The following is a 16,938-nucleotide window of genomic DNA, read 5'->3' on the forward strand; positions in this document are numbered from 1 at the left end:
GGGCCGCTTGGGAAAGACAGAGCAGGACAAACAGTATGCCTGCAGAGGATCGAGGGCTCTGCCAACCCGGCAGGTGCCACCCTGTTGATGTCGGAGCCATCTGCAGCACCGCTCCCCTGCCTTTCCTTGTGAGCCATCCGGGCTTCCAGAGAAAACATCCCAAAATCCCCTCCTGGCAGCCCGCCAGTGCCTCTGCGAGGAGGAGACATCCTGCCCCGGGATTAGCAGAGGGATCTGCAAACACAACTGCTATGCCCTCGGACACAGAAAACCCCACTGGGGCGCTGCTTGTCTCCAAGCACGATCTCAGCCCAAAATAGGTAAGAGAACCTCAGCTTCCCCCGTGGGTCCCCAGCAAGCCCTCAACAGGCTTCCCCTTGCCAGCCAAGTCGCCGAGCCCCTTCCAGCCCCCACCAGGTCATATCGCTGTCCCTAGAAATAGAGGCAGGGACTGACCCCAGAGACATACCTGGGAGAGAGGCCAGAGCCAGGGTGAGCCCTGTGTTCAGAGTATTTGAAGGCAGTGTCCCCTTGCTTCCACACCCCCGCCCTCGGGGGTGAGGGGCAGGCCCTGGCTGAAGTCACGGGGGCCGGAGCCCTGTGGGTCTAGCGGCACCCGCGGAGGACGAGAAGGGGTATCGGGTACCAGAGCTGGCACACAGCCCAGGTCCTGCTGCCCAACCATCCAGGGAAGGGAGGGACAGAAGAGTGCTGAGGAGGAGATGGCAGGAGCCAGGGGTGCTGGGGAGGAGGCAGAGGGGGTCGGGAGCAGGACTCTGGGGGTGCTGGGGCAGGGCGCTTTCCCACTGCCTCCTGCTTCCGTCCGGAGAGTGCCCACATCCCTGTGTCAGGAGCCCAGCCTCCTTGGCAGGCACTGACGGCCACAGTCTCCTGCTTGCTCTGTTTGTTTTCTGTCTCACTTCGCTAAATGCCTCCTAATTTTTTCCACAAAGAGATAGTGCCTGCCAAGGGCAGCAGTCATTACAGCAGGAAACACTTCCAGCTGCTGGCTGTTACAAAGAACCCTACAACAAACAGAAAAGGTTACACGAACCAACACCAGCAAAAGGTGGCAACCCTGCTCGCACTCGGGGAGAGCTGCCCTACCCGATGAACACGGGAACAGATGAGGCTTTTCCAGCTGGCACAGCACAGCTCCAGCCGCCCCCCGCAGGAGTCTGCTGGGGTTAGCCCAGACACCAGCTTGGCTGCACATCCTGAGGGGCACAGAAAAGGAGGAGCCATGTGGGGCCTTGGCCTAAGGACATCCCTTTTGTTCCTGGGCATAGAGCAGTCTGTGTTAACCCCATGGAAGTGACGTGTAAGCAGAAGCAGCAAGATCACAAAGAGCGGGCTCAACAAACCATAAACTAGAACATTTGAGCAGGTACAAACAAGAGATGGCACAATTTTAATTGCCCATTCATGACACACAAAGGCTGTGACAGCTGCTAAGTGACACCCTCGGCGGCCATGTGCTACCCGACTGCCAGCCAAGCCCTGGGAGCTGACAGCAGCGCCAGCTGTCAGCAAAACTGCCTAACCTCTGCAGAAAAACCTGCACTGCAGGACAGCCACACCTGGAGGCAGCCGTTTGTCACCTGGCTTTGGACACTTCCTTACCTCTCCCTTTCCCCACATCACCTTTTCCTCTGCTCCTGCTGCCTTTGCCAAGGATGAGCACAGCACATGCTTAGTTTCCCACTCAAGCCATTCCCTGGTGCCATGTAGGCATGCTATGGCACCAGGGAATTATACCCAGAAACACCAGTTTTTTAAAGTTGGTTTACACCATACCAGCTGTAGAAGTGTCCTGGGAGTCCATAGCCAAAGGGTTGCCAGCAGATTCACTGGCAAGCACCTTGTGTCCTCCTGACACCACTTGTCACGGGATCACTTTGCAGGGATAATGTCAGTAGTTCCTCCAAGCATGGCCGAGATGGGACAGGACCAATTGCCTCACCAACCTTTCACGCCATCCCCTATGTCTGCCTGCCCACTGGGTGACACCAGAGTTCTGTCAGGAAGGCTGACCCAGGGGCCCCTCAAGGTTTATCTGCAGGCACAGAACAAGCCCAGCACAGGTATGCAAGTCACATGAAACCTTGGTGGCCATGACTCAGCTGGAAGATAGGACACACTTACAAGACTGCCTGTTTCATGAGACTTCATATACGTGCCTGAACTCTGACCATGCTGCTTGGGGATCCTCCTACCTTGGGCCAGGGTGCAGGGAATTCCATCTCCTTCCATCATCAGCTTGGGGACGCACGCTTGCATTTCACAAGGCAGATGAGTGTGCACGGTTGGGCACCACTGCTGTGGTGCTGAGACAAAAACCAGCCCTCCCAAAACAAGGGTATGCAGGTGCCTCGAGTCAAAGCAGAGGCTGGTCCAGCTCAAAGGCTGGTCTCCATCAGAGGGCAAAAGCAGATGCTAGGAAAGAATAAATGTGGCACGGGTATGGGCTAACTGCCCGACTGTTTCCCCGGCCTCCAAGCTGGAAGGGACAAGATGTTTATGTGTTTTGTAGCCGTGGTGGGTTTTACTTCTGTGAAATCCCGCTTCCTCCTCCAACTCAGGAGCTCCTGAGAGGCGGTGGCAGCTCTCCCCACATGCAGGGCCTCACCAGGGCTCCCTTGCCTTCAAACATCAAAGGGTGGATGAACATTGGAGTGGCTGCTTTACAGACCTGGATTGTATCCACCCAACAGCACATTTTCTAAACAGAAATTCTAGCTCACTTAGTCATTCAGGCATGTCTCCATGTCTTCAGTCCTCCTTGTTGCTTTTCTCCAAACCTTCCCTGGCTCCTCTCAATCCTTCCAGAGATGCAGGTGCTGTGGGCACACAGGGACTGTGAGGGGGTGAGACACCAATTTGAAGAGTGACACAAGGCTTTCCTGCTTTGTTTCTGCTTTGTAACTCGGAAACATGATTTCACGAACACTGAGCTATCTGAAATAGCCCCAAGCCTTGCTGTGAGTGGCCGGCTCATGGCTGGCTCAGTACATAATCTTGTTTGTGGATCTGGGGCTTCTTCCCTTCCCCCCTTGTCTATCACTTGATATTTATCTAAACGGAATTTCAGTTGCCTGGTGTTGTAATGGTTGTCAGTACTCCTCCTAGCTGGCACTTGTCCCCATGAACCTGAGTAATCCAATCACCTCAGGAAAGCCCTGTCATCTCATTGCTCATTCTCTTTTCCAGGTCACTCATGAATGTGTTAAAAAAAATGTGACCAACGCAAGGATCTCTTTTCACTGCAAAAACTGACTGCTGACTCCTACACTCTCCTTCCTGTTTTTATACTAATTATGGAGCCAAGTAAGGACTTTCCCTCTTAGCCAGCAAGTTCCCTTAAAAACTGGGCTGAAAGCTGACTGGAATTTTTGGGGGGAAGCAGTGTGAGCACTCTGAACCCAGACTCCCTAGGGAAGTGCTGCTCCAGTCCTGGGGCCCCTCCACCGGGGCCTGCCCATAGGGCCTGTCCCTGCACAGACACCCAGGACGTGCAGCAGATTCAGCAGTCAGCTTTTCCCTGAAGTTCCTTCAGCCCTTCTTAGAAAAGGTCAGATCTTTCCCTCCTCCCAGTCCCTGGGGGCTGGAGCAGTTGCAAATGAATGACTAGAGGCCACACTCACAACCAGCTGCTTCTCACCCTCCCTTTCCTTCTGGGGAACATTGCCTGGCCCAAGACACTTGTTGCTGTTTACCTTTGCTTTCTAACCTTTCCTCTGCAGATGCTCTGAGGAGCCCCTCAAAGGAAGGTGGAAGAAGCCGCTCATGCTCTTGTAGAGCTAACAGAGAGGTAAAAAAAGCTTCATCTGTCTTTTCTGCTATGGTCTCTCTTCCTGATCCCTGTCCCCCCAACATCCTGCAGCAAGTTTCCTAGTCCTGGAGTGCTTTGTGAGTGATTTCCATCTGCTGATAGCACTTCCTATTCTTCTCTTCTCTGCCTCTCAGTAAACAGCCTTGTGACGCCATCTTCTCTTCCAGCCCTACTCCATGCCCGAGTCCTGAGGAGAGAGCTTAGCAGGGGAGCAGGAGGGAGCAGGTATTGCTGCCTTCTCCCTTGACTTGCTGTCTGCAAAGTGCTCTGCTTTACCAGGGCTTGGCCAGCAGAAAAAAAACCTCTTACAAGGTGCTCTGTGCAACACCCTAACCCCACGGAATGAGGGTCCCTGGGCAATGTTTCTGACCCATTTCACCTCACTCCCTCCACTCCTCCATGGACGAGAGGCATCTCTAAACCCCCCCTGCCTTTGGGCTTGCTGCACTGGCAGCCACCACAAACTCCTCACAGAGCAGCAGCTGTGGGTACTGACCCTGCTCCCAGCACTTGCTGTTATCTCAGATGCCGGGTGGTGCAGGGGGAGCGTTCAGCCCTGGAGTGTTTTGAACTGCGTAGACCAGCGCGGCTGCAAAGTCCCTTATCTGGAGAGTTCAAGGAGCCCTGAGAGGCTCCCTGGGGGCCCTTGCCCCAGGCAGGTAAATCGATCTGGCTGGGCAGCAAATTCCCCTGGCGGGGGCCAGCCCCAGTGCTGTCCCTGAAGGGCTTCCCACCAGGTAGGGGGCAGAGGACAGTGGCAGGGCACAGCCAGCCCTGAAACTACCCCGGTGGCACAGCTGGGACCATCCCACCCATGACAGAGTCCCAGGAAGCCCTGGACATCCACCTCTTCAGCAGGGCAGCTGCGTGGGTTGCCAGCCCTGACTGTTACGGGTCAAATACCATCGATGGCAGCCCCACTATGAACCCACACGCCTCTCTGCTCAGCACACGGCGAGTGCCCAAGCCCAGGTACAATCTGGTCCCTGGCCAGAGAAAACCCCCCCAGGAGCAGAGATGGGTGCTCCTGCCCAGCATCCCATCCAACCTGCAGAGGCACATTGGAATGTCACAGCAACAAGCTTACCAGAAGGGTAGGGTGGTCCCAGCCCCTTGCTCCAGGTCACTTCAGGCAGGACTGATGCAGGGACACTGCAGGACGATGCAGGGACAGTGCAGCCTTGGGAGAGGTAGGAAAAGCCCCACAAATATTGGAGCCGGTGCCTGCTCCAGGGCTGGCAGTTTGGGGATGCAGGAGGAGACACAAGTGCCTGGGGGAGGGCAGGAGTAGGGGGGAACGTCATTTATGAGCAGGCGTCAGAGGAGGAGAGATAAGCTGATCTCAGGAGACTGTTTGCAGAGACAGGATTCTTCCAAGAAGCTGGTTTCTCTGATGGCACCCACTTAGGCTGCTCTCCCCAGGGAAAGGACCGCCCCTCCAAGCCACAACCTCAACCTGCTTCTTTGGGAGGCTGTGGAAGGAGACACGTTTTTCCAGGGCTAGCTTCAGTCTCCATTTGTTGGAAATTTAGAAAAATAAAGACCTGTTCTCCCAAGGGCAGAGGGAGGCCATTTGCTCAGGGCTTCACTCAGTGCAGCTGCAGAAGCCTCCAAGCCCAGGCAGAATCCACCTCCAGGACATGGATGGTGCTTCCAGGCAGCTTTCAGCACCTCCAGGAGCTGCAAGGAGGTGGAGAGAGGCAGAGGGTGATCCACTATGGGCATGCACGGCTCACACCAAGCTCATGACACCTGACTGTGGCTTCTTGAGGGACAACCATGGGTTTAGGGAGAGCTGGGGATGCCTCAATGCCTCACCCCAGACATTCATCCTCGTCCAGCAATCCTCTGCCGCCGGCAGACCCTCACAGCCCACGTCTGCAGGGCTGGTCCAAGTCCCCAAGGGTGCCATAATGGCCAGTGGAGGAGCTGCCCAGGGGCCATGGGGAGGGGAAGGGCTGCGGGAAGGGGTACTTCCCTGGAATCGATCTGGGGGCTGCAGCAGGAAGAAGCACAATGGCAGGAAACCACATTTCCGCTTCCAAATGGAGAAAACCTTACAGGACACCTGGGGAGAACAACCAGACATCATTAATGTAAAAGTCAGCTGGGAGCACAAGGAGCAGCCAGAGGCAGCGCCGAGCTGGAAGCAGGTCCTCCTTGCATGGAGGAGCCTGGGTCTGGATGCAGTAGTGGCACATGCCAGGACAACCATGCACAGAGGACAAAGGCAAGCCCAACCATGTACAACACGAGGCACAGTTGTGGCTCTTGCCTGCCCACAGCCTGGCTATCCTACAGGCAGGTCCTTGTTTCCACACAGTCAGGAGGGAAGAGGAATGCTCCCTGGTGGGTGGGACAGCACTTAGGTATATCCCCTCAGGATGTGGCTGTCAGATGCACCTCTTTTGCAGCTTTCCCCCTCCCTGCATTCATGCTTGCTCAAGAGGAATCCCTGTCTCTGTCTGCACCATGGTATCTTGGTTGGCCACACCTTGGGCAGCAGCTAAAGCAGGTCAGAGGGATGGGCTAAGCCTACAAGACCATGACACACTTCCCCCTGCTGTCTGCAGCTGAGGGGAGCAAAGGTGAGACACAGAAAAAGGAGCCCACAGCAAAACAGGATGGGAACAAAACAGCTCTTAGCCAGACAAGTCTGAAGATAAGGACTCACTGAATGCGTGGGAGGAAACCCAGGGGATAGGATCCCAGAGCTGAGGAATGAAGAGGGGCAAGATGATTTTTTCCACAGCCTGCCATATCCTGGGCTCCGTAGGGCCATGTCTACCAACAACAGATGGCTACCCCAAGGTCACTGCTTGGGGAGCAGTACCAGAGGGGAAGAGCAGGACTGCAGGAGGCCACCTGCCACTGGCACCCCCAGGCTGCTGGGATGTGGAGTAGAGATGATTCCCCCTTCATTGCTTCATGATCCTGGCTCCAGAGCTGAGCTCAGAGCTGGCAGACCCAGGAAGGAGTCAGGCCAGGAACAGCATAAAGGAGCTGAGCATGGAGAAACCTGCAGTGAGGGTCTGGAGGAGAAGGATAGGGACAGTTTACATTCCATTTGAGAGGTCCTCAAAATGGAATGTGGTTCTCAGGTCCACAGTCCTGCTGTGAGGGGCAAGGCAAGAAGGGGCCTGGAGAGCCCAGCTTAATCACTCTCCCACTCCAAATGCCACACTGCACTTTACAGGAACTCCTCTCCCCAAGGAAAGTCTGAGCCCTCACTCACCTGTCCCCAAAACAGGGATGCTTCTAGAAGAGCAGGCAAAGCCAGCAGCCAACCAGCAGTGAGAGCACCTGCCTGCAGCAACCCCCTGCCCACTGCCACCTCCTGCATCCCACAGCACTCCACCTCCCAGGAGAGGGTCTGCCCTCCTTCCTCTATGAAGCCAGATTCAAAGGTGCAGAGCTGGCAGGATCCTCAGCATGCAAGAGCTGCCCAAACCCAGTGGGAGCTGCTGAACTGCTGTCCCTCAAGAAGGTGGGAGAGCATCCCCAGGGCTGGACAAAGTGAGCCTTGCTTTGCACCTGGACAGCTCAGCAGAAGGCTGCAAGTCCTGTTTCGGATACTTGCCCAGGAGCAGAGATCATTTTGCTCCCCCTCAGCAGATTTTTGGAGGCTGGTCTGGGCTGCACAGCTGTTTCTAATTTAGTGGAGGACAGAGAAATGAAACCAGAGCCAGAACAACACAATCTTCCCTTGGTGTCACCATCTCCCCAGCTTCCAAAATTCGGAGAGGAAATTCCTCCCCAGTGAGCAGCAGCCCCCTTGGCAGAGGATGGGACAGACATGCAGGAGCCAACCACCACTGGCCTGTGGTGAGTCGAGGTTTACTCTGTCCTCTGCATGTCCCAGTGGCCAGGACAGAAATACATGGGCTATTTTGGGTCCCCACAGACCAAAGGGGCCTTTCACTTGTAGGCCAGCTCAGAATAGGGACTTGGCTGACCACTGATTTGGCATTAAATGTCTCAGCCCTACTGAGAAAGGGGATGGTGAGCACAGAAGCAGGTTTTGGAATCCTGTCAGGGTCCTGTGCGGTCTGTTTGTCAGCCACCTGTCCTGCCAAGGTCCTGCTCACTGCCTGGACAGCCACAGCATCTTGCAAATCCCAAACCAGTTTGAGATGCTAAATACAGCACATTTCACAGTGGCTCTACTCCAAGAGACAGAGAGTGTCTATCACCCCCTCACCTCAAAACCCCACTTTGTCCCAGCCAACGGGCAGCCCACAATGCCCAGAAACAAAAGGAAGGAGAAGGGATGGATGCCCTGCCTGAGTCTGCTAGTGCCAAATCCATTCACTTCCAAAGCTGCAGCCATTTCCAAAGAGTGGGGTAAAGCCATCTCCATGAGACCCAGGAGCTGAAGGGACTCGAGGAGCCTGCACATTTCCCAGCAGGGTAGATGCTGCCTGCCGAGACCTGGGTTTGCCACATCCCTGCTCTGTGGCAGACACAGAAGAGCTGTGTGGGCAGCACACAATCTGTGGATGCAGAAGTGGAAAGCCAAGGAGGCAGCGTGCTGTCAGCGATGTGGTGCAAGCAACGGAGCTGGAGCAAACACCCAGGGCAGAAGCACCCTCTTCCCTGAATAACTCAGCTTCCCCAAACAGCCTGGCGGGATTGAGGTCTTACATGAAGAGCCAAAGCAAGACTTGAGGCAGACACCTCCTTCGGAACAAGTAAGTCAGAACCCAAACCTCCCACTCTTGGCAATGGCCTTGGCTCAACAGCGGCAAACAGGAAAATCTTTATGCAAGTAGGATCAGGCAGGGAGACCAAACAGGAGGTGGGACCGCTGTGTCTGCCCAAATGCCATCAAAACAGAATCTCACATGCAACCAACAATAGTAATCCCAGCCACAAGTTGGGAAAGAGCAAGTCACATCCCCTCCAAATCCCAGCCTGTGCCGCTACATCCGTGCAAACAGCCACCGCCCAGTGTGCCACAGCCACGGTATTGCATCCTCAGGGAAGCACAGAAAACTCTGGATGAGAGCCATCGAGTACTCTGCTCCTGTGGAAATGGCACTTTGCAGCCACTGGCAGCCAATGGCACTCCAGCAGCCTCTCAGCCTCCCCAGATTAATGTGGGGAGCAGAGGAGATGAAGACGCCTCTAAACACCCTGCTGGGAGACCCAAGGTGACAGCAGCCTCCACCGAGGTGAGCTGGCCATCTGGCCAGGTGTCTGTCAGGGCTTGCCTGGGTGGATGCTGATGTACTTCCACAGTGATGCCAGGTGACAGGGAGCCCAGGGCCTGAGCCTTGCTGAAGCAGTCCCTTCTGGCACACTGTGTGCTCTCCCTTCACAGCCACAGGGAAGGAAGGGAGGGACAGCAGACTTGTGTGTTGAGTATCAAATGCCAGGCTATTTACTGATGCTGGGTTTTATTTCTGGTCAAAGGCTTCACTTTTGGAGCAAGTCCAGCTGCAGAGCCCAGGCAGAAGGAGCACAGTGCTCCTCAGCACCTTCCTCATCCCCCTGCAAGGCACGGATTCTGACCCCCATCACATGGGCACCCCACAGCCGCTGCCTCCAGCCCTATTCAGGAACACGCTGGCAGATCAGTGTCCTGATGTGGTTCACCAGGCACGCAGACACACCAGCCTTGTGTTGCCACGAGGAGTGGGTGTGAAGATGGGAAGGAGAAGCTGCAGGGTAGGGTGGATCACTTCATAACAGCTCGGCTGTGTTGCCGTTGGTCTCTCTCCTCCTGTGGTTAATGGATAACACTCCTGCTTTGCCAGGACGACATGAAGACCCACCCAGCCCTGCCATCTTCAGCCACAGCCCAACGCCTACAAACCCTGATGGGATGAAAGCACCATGCACTGTGTGCATCCTGCAGCACTGGGCTCCCTGTGGGGGCTGAAGTCCAGTCCAGAGCAAATACCATAAGGGAGCTGAGGGTACAGCACTGAGAGAGGACAGAAAAATGGAATTGCCTCCAACTTGGTCCTGAGGCCAGGAAATGACAACGCCTGTCATGGACAGAGCAGGCAAGGCAGATGAAGCTGGCATCTCCTTCAACTCTGAGCACTGGGCAGAACTGAGAAGCCAGATCTGTCACCAGGCCCTCCTGCCTCCCTGGCTTTTCTCCAGAGGTTATGCCCAGGCTTAAAACAGGGGAGTTTCTCTCCCAAGAGTTTACCATGACCACGAACAAAAGCTATAACAAAACTCCAAAGCCCTTGCAGGCTCGAGCCAGGTGAACAGGCCCTCAGCTGCAGGTGTAAACTGTGTCTGTGGTTGGATGTGCTGGCCAAAATGAACCAGGCAGCGATAAGGACCATCTTTGGAGCCACACCTTGGGCAGCAGAGGAGACACCAAGCATGGCAACCCAGGCAGGACGCCCTTCTCCCCATCAGTTTTGCAGGAGACTGGAGCCAGTTCAATGTCTGGAGACACAGAGACACATTCAGGTTGATAGCTTGCCCTTGGCACAGCACGACTGATGACACAGTCCTGCTGCCGTGACTGAGCCTCGATACAGGGCCAGAGCAGGCTGCTTGGCGGGGGGAAAGCTAATGGCATAACCCTCCAGTCCCACTGCTGCTGCCCACCCAGTCACAGCCCTTCCAGCCCTGCTCTTCACCTCCAGCCCCTGCCTGCCTCCTCCCTCTGCAGCTTCCTGCTCTGGTCACTCGAATTTCCAGCTGGAAATTTCACAGCGAGGTGCCTTCCTATCCAACTAGTCCTAAAGGAAATGAACTAAAGCAAGCCTGAGTGGCAGTCCTGTGGTGGGAAGAAGCAAGAAGGCTCTGTGGAAATCTGCCTGACTTCCTGCTGACAGCTTCTGCACGAGCCACCAGGCAGGCAATAGGTCTCTGCTCCCTTTTGACCCCAAGGAAAGTCGGTTTCCTGGAGATGAAGCCTGACTGTGCTCACCCACGGCTTAACCAAGAGGCTGAAAGACAGCCTTGAGCACTGCACCCAGACTGCCAGGGTCACCAATTTGTGTCACAGTTAGTGCATGACAGACACACACGCGGAGCTTTGAGCCTCCCTTTTCTCACGGACTGGCGTGACCAGGAAAAAGCCTGCTCCAAGCCAGAGCAGGACCAAAAGGTCACAACAGTGATGTTTTTCACACCATTGCCATTAGCAATTATTACAATTATTAAATATTAGCCTTATTCCTACACAACAGCTTCCCTTGTCTCATAGGAACAGCTATCCTCAGACACATTCCTCATGCAGCATCGCAGCTCCTCTCCCACATGGGGACCCCAGAGCCCATGTACAGCCCTCCCCAGCTAGGTCCACGGAATCTGGAGGGAGATGGGGTTCAGTACTGTGCTGCAGCCTCAGCTGGGGCACTGAGACCCTCCAGACCACACATCCTGACGTAACCAAACCCACCCAGATACTGCCCCGACTCTGCACATTCCTTTCCCCCTCCCTCATCTTGCACACTCTTCACCTAAGAAGCACTTAGTCTTTATAGCACTGGTCAGCCAAATCAAAATAGCTGTGTGGCTGGTGAAACCCTGCCTCCTGACCAGCTGCAAATACGTGTAGCTCATTTTGCGTAGTGCTTTGGGCCTCAGCTTGTTGGCAGCTGAGTGCGAGTTAGCGTGGAGATGAGACTCTGAGAGCTGGCAGTCCTGCAGCCCCAAGCAGCGCAGTGCTGGGCTGGCAGGGGTCTCAGGACAGAGCTTGGTGTTGGGAAGGCTCAGGAAGGCACAGGGAGGTAAGCAAGGTTACACTGCTTACTACAAGGGAGCTGGCAAGGACCACAAGCAAACAGAATTCCGTGGATAAGTGCGGGCATTGCAGCTTCCGTGACACTTGCCAAGGGCCTGGACGTTACACGGAACAACAACAACCAAGATCTACATGTGTCCCATGGAAACCTCCAGAAGTTGTTTGCTGGCTTCCTAAAGCCAGTGGCTGGTGCCTTCCCATTCGGACAAGGCACACAGGGGGACCTGGGCTCTCTCTATCCCAGTGGGCTGGTCCCTAAGCCCTGCCTCTGCCAGGAGAACTGGGAATGAAGCTGTGCAGCACGGGAGTGGGTGAACGGGTGCCTTGTCCTCCACACCCTGGCTTACCCCCATTGCACAGCAAGGAATAAGACAGGTCAGGCCAGGGCAACAACAAAGCCCATGGCTCATCTTCAAAGAGGAGGAGGCTCATTAACACCTCCCAGCCCAAGATAATGAGAGCAGGGATGCCATGCTGGGGAATTGATGCCAGTAGTTAATTATGCAGCTTGGCAAGGAATGGAGAAGAGGGACAACTGCAGGATGGAAGTGCCGTACTGTCGTGACCTGGTGACACACCTGCTGATTTAAGCTGAAGTGAATTTCTTCAGCCTTGTCACTCCAGGTATCTGGTACAGCCTCCACCTCTTGTCTGCACTAGATGTGGAGGGACGAGTCATCCTGCAAAGCATCCTCTGGGGTTGATGTTACAGCCCTTATTGCCAAAAAAAAGTGCCTTTGCTCTATGAAAATCTTTTTAGTGAGCCAAGAGCAAACCTACCTGTCTTTTCCAGGAGCAGAAAACAATGGCAGGAGCGCTTTGAAGGGCATATGTGTGGTGTCCGCACTGGACTGACACTGTCAATGACCCATGAGCCGCATGAAGACAATCAGTGAACCCAAGGGAAAAGCATCCCTGCACAGTCACATCCTGAGATAGCTTTGTGGAGAAGGCAGGCTCAAGGGAGCCTGAGGCTGTCCAGCAGCTTGCAGGTGCTGGTGAATGGGAACAACGCCACTGAGCTGGGATGCAGTGCAGAAGGAGAGTGGGATTTCCCATGTCGGCACTCACAGAAGTCCCTCAACTGTGTCTGCTCACAACAGGCAACTGAGGGGCCTGCTTTCTGTTTCAGAGCAGCCGGGAAGTGCATCCAGCTGTGGCCAACAGCTGCACAAATTCCCCCTGCAGCCCCTAGCCCTGGGATCAAGGGCACAGGCTTTACTTGTCTGTGATCCCACAGCTCAAGGGCTTAGCCACTGTTGCCTTCCCACACAGTCTGCAATTCCGCAGCCCATTCCCGAGAGGGAGATGCGAGCGCTGGTGAGTACAGGCAGGGACTGTGTTGGTCTGGCAGTATTAGCATCTAGCAGGGCTGTGAGGCTCAGGTTTAACTACAGGGGTGAGGAGGACAGCACAAAAGGGCTCTACAGGAGCTCTTGGCACTTCTGCGTGAACCAGGCTCTCCATTAACGCTGACGGTTTAGTCAGGAATGGAAAGAAACGCTCACTGAAATCATCCACAACATCCCACAGCCAACTGGGAGCACTTCCTTGAGCAGGACCTGGAGCAACCCCGAGCCAGCAGTTGTTCTGCCAGCCGAGGGGGCTGTGCCCCGCTTGTCGCAGAGCAGCTCACGGCACCCTGCCCACGCACCTGCCAGCACTCCCGGGCCGAGGCGTGCTGGCAGACACCGCCGCGCACACGTGCAGCGCCGGCAGGGATGCGCACCTCTGCAGCCGGAGCGCGGCACACGCCCCTCGGGGAACTCCTGCATCTCAGGCATCGGATCAGCGCTGCGCTTTGCATCCCCAGAGCGGCTCCGCTTCGCATCCCCGAAACCACATCCTCTCACCCCGGCAGTAACTACGAAAGGGGATTCGTGGTTGCAGTGCAAGGTAGCAAGGAAGACCCTGCCCCGAAAAGCAGCATTTATGCATCGCACAACCCCCGCCCGGTCCCGCAAGCCGCGACTCGCCCGCCGCCGCTCCCCACGCTGCGGCGCCGAATCCTGAGCTTGGGGTATCCCCCGGCTCGCTGCGAGGGCTCCCCACGCACCCGGCAGCTTCGGAACGCCGCGCCGAGCCTCGGCGGGAGCCGGGGCGCCCCAAAGCTCGGCGACTTTGAGCCAGTACCTCGAAGGCGAGCGCCCAACGCTGCCTGCCGGCTCCGGCTCGTTCTCTCCCCGGCGCGGATGGGAGCCCGCCGCCTCCGTCCCGCTCTCTAAACTCCGCCTCTTGCCGCCTTCAGTGCCACGCGGTTCCCGCGTGGGAGAGGCGGCGGGTTTTCCCGCTTCCCGCCCGCTCCCCGCTCCCCGTTCCCCCCTCGCCCCCGGGAGAAAAGGAGCCAGAGGAGCCGCGACCCCTCCGCGGGAGCCGTGCGCGCCTCGGGCTGAACCCACCTGCGCCGCGCTCTCCGCGCCGCCTGCGCTCCGCCGCCTCCCAGCCCTGCCCCGGGCCCGCCCCTGGCTCCCCCAGGCCGCGCCTACCGCATCTCCACGCCCCGCATCTGGCGGGAAAACCCGCCACCCCCGGCCCGCCTGCCCCTGTGCGGGAAGGAAAGGAAAGGAAAGCAAAGGGAGCCTCCTCTAGCTCCGGAGCCGCACCCGGCGCCGGCTTTCCGTTAATGTCCACGCATTAGGAGATGTTATAGCTCTAGAGGGAGCGATGCATTAAACTGTGGCTCTGAGTGGAGCGTGAACTGGCCCCTAGTTCCTGCCTTCCTCACTTGTCCCCCGTGCTGCCTTCTAATTCAGACAAAAACACTCTGCTGGCACTCACCACATCAGGGTATAATATATATACATGTTTACATGTATGCGGATGTGTATATATACATACACACAAATATACATGTGCATGTGTATACACACATATATAAATATATATCAAATATACATACGTATATATATTAATAAGTTTCTTGAGTTAGTGATCTAGTGGGTGTCACCCCTGCCCATCATCCTTAATGATCCTTAAACTCCCTTTCAATTCAAAACATTTACGATTTTATAAGTTAGAGAGGGTTAAAGACAGCTTTTTGCACTGTGTATTCGTGGTGGTGCTACCCAGGATGGCAGGCAATGTACAGAGCCCTGTGAACCGTAGCAATCCCCTTCTGTTTGGAGGATATAAATACCGTGTGTAGTCAGTATCCAAAGGGCAGGCAAAACCTCTAAGATTATTTTTTTCTGGCTGCCGCCTCCAGATTCCTATCTCTCCAGAACTGATATCTGCTCCGCTGTGATAAAAGCCTGTTGCTCAGCTGAAGTGCAAACGTGGAGGATTTCTCAGGTACTTTGTCCCTTAGCAAAGGGGAGTGCACCTGAATTTAACCTTATATTCGTGCGGTTAAACAGTCACAGAAATATTTTTTTTTTTATGTTGCTGGGTGTTTAAAGGAAAACAGGGCCCTCCCAGCTCTCCCCAAACACTCTGCTGGGCAGGAACAGGCAGTGGCACCAGAAAGTCCCTGCAGCAGCTTTGACCATTAAAACATTTGTTCCATTAATAAACAGCCTCAGAAAATTCTCTGCAGATGGTGATCAGTTTAGGTTAGAAATTAAAACCAGAAGTTAAAACACCCCCGAAAGCTCTGGCAGATTCTCATTCTCACGCTCTCCCAGCAAGATGATCTCTAACACACATCTTCCTGCAGAATCCAAGCACCAAGCTTGTATTTTAAGACAGACCTACAAAACATTGCCGCATAAGCAAAAAGTCCTCAAAGCCCAAGAAAAAGGCAGTGGTAACAGGGCTGAGACAGCTACCGGGGCTTTCTGATCTGCAGCAGCAACACTGCGGAGTGTCCTTTTTCCCTGAGGAAAAGACCCCTCCACTGATCTGCTCAGTAGCAGCCTCCGCAGCTGCATCTCCCTCTGTGCTGGCCATAGATATTTGTCATGGTTATGGGCTTCTGGGGGCAGATAGTAGGGTGCACTAACAACATCAGCAGAGCGGCAGACAATGCTGCCAGATAGTAAGACAGGAGGCTCTTTTCTTAAATTTAAGATCCATATCAGATCAAATTAAATTTAAAAGCTCTCATCTCCAATTAAAGCTCCCAAGGCTGTATCTCCCAGGCAATGACAGATCCAAGCCTTGGGCCTGCCTTTTCTCAGCCCCCTTTCTGTAAGCCATTCTGATCTGGAAGGTCTTCTGGTTAAGCTGCGACACAGACAAGACCTCTCCTCTCCCCACCTTGCCTTGTCTTTTCTCTCCTCTATCTCCTCTCTTTTTTGCAAAAGCCAAACAAAACAGAAAAGCAAGGTCATCTCCTCTCCAGCTTTGAGACGTGCCATTTTGTCACCCACAGAGCCCCACAAGCCTCCTTGGCAGTCCCTGGAACATGGATGCCACTGCAGCTTGGACACTGTGTTTCTCCTTTTGATATCAACACTTGCTGCTCAGCAGCATCAGCTAAAATTTGAGCATCTCTAATTTTATTCTTCTATATAAGCTCCAACTTTAGCACCAACTAAAAGCTGTGAGAACCAATTCCCCCTGGAACCCGAGCACAGGGTCCAGCCTGGCGCTGCCCAGCCAAACTGACACTAGTGCTTCCAGAAGCCAGGACAAGGCTCTCAGCCTCAACCTTTATAACCTCAGACCTCATCGGGAGGAGAAACACCACAAAATTTACCTTTGAGTGGATATTCCAGGAAGTTTCTCCTTCACGACAGGCCGGGTGTAGCCGCTGCCTCACCCCAGGCTTTCAGCAGCAGGGCGCGTAGCACTTACCATCACCAAAGTACAGGATTAAATGTTCTCTAATTTGCAGCTCTGATCCTGTCTGCACAGCCACTCCCCCAATCACTGCAATCAAGCATCTCTCAGTAGAGACGCCTCTCACTGGAGATGGGGCATTTGAAATCCATTAGCGTTGAACGTGTCCCAGCCGCTGGTGACCGCAGGCAGACCCGCGGGGCAGCACAGAGAGAGGCAGCTCGCAGCTCCTAAGCACAGCGGCGGCTGCTGCCTGCTCCCCTGCACAGACCTCTGCACCCATCACCAGCCTGCAGGACAGGGTCTAACAGCGTCTCCTCTGGTGCAGGCAGAAGACCTGGAGTGAGCAAGACACCACGGGGTGAAGAAGGCTAAGTCTGGGAGAGAGTGAGTGTCCTTTAAAATCCAGCCCAGGCTGCTGCAGGGCAGGAGACATTTCGCTCAAAATTCTCTTCCCCGTAGAGGCCCTCAGCCCCTCGGGGAGCACGGCTGCTCCCAAGAGTGGTGCAAGTCCTCGGGTTGTGTAATATCAATGGCAGCATGCAGTTTCAGAGGGGTGACACCTCCTCTACAGAGCACGGGAAGGTAACTAATTGCACAGCCAATAACAACTCATTTATTGCCCCACAAAACATGAGCCCTTGCTGCAGGGCCAAGCAGCCTT

At 55.0% G+C, this 16,938-nt stretch overlaps 1 protein-coding gene and 1 long non-coding RNA gene across 10 annotated transcripts in view; one reads left to right on the forward strand and one right to left on the reverse strand.

Annotated features, from left to right (window-relative positions):
* Positions 1-16,938, reverse strand: part of SLC29A1 (solute carrier family 29 member 1 (Augustine blood group)) — a 33,632-nt gene that overhangs the window by 8,797 nt on the left and 7,897 nt on the right. The window contains exon 3 of one of the 6 annotated variants that reach the window (XM_063390894.1): positions 4,920-5,900. The exons of 2 other annotated variants lie outside the window; for them this stretch is intronic. The gene's annotated coding sequence lies outside the window, so the exon portion shown is untranslated. Of the gene's footprint in view, positions 1-469; positions 3,152-4,919; positions 5,901-13,685; positions 13,869-13,951; positions 14,019-16,938 lie in introns of those variants that run through there. 3 more of the 6 variants (XM_063390897.1, XM_063390899.1, XM_063390896.1) reach the window with 3 other exon arrangements.
* On the forward strand, positions 181-13,676 carry LOC134547217 (uncharacterized). Of its 4 annotated transcripts, none has more exons than XR_010079419.1 (4): positions 186-320; positions 3,211-3,327; positions 3,744-3,811; positions 7,029-13,676. It is a non-coding gene; the product is annotated as an uncharacterized LOC134547217 (long non-coding RNA). The 4 variants fall into 4 exon arrangements; XR_010079421.1 differs by having other exon boundaries at positions 7,083-13,676; XR_010079420.1 differs by lacking the exon at positions 3,211-3,327 and having other exon boundaries at positions 181-320.

The sequence above is a fragment of the Prinia subflava genome, chromosome 2 (genome assembly GCF_021018805.1).
Source record: "Prinia subflava isolate CZ2003 ecotype Zambia chromosome 2, Cam_Psub_1.2, whole genome shotgun sequence".
NCBI lineage: Eukaryota > Metazoa > Chordata > Aves > Passeriformes > Cisticolidae > Prinia > Prinia subflava.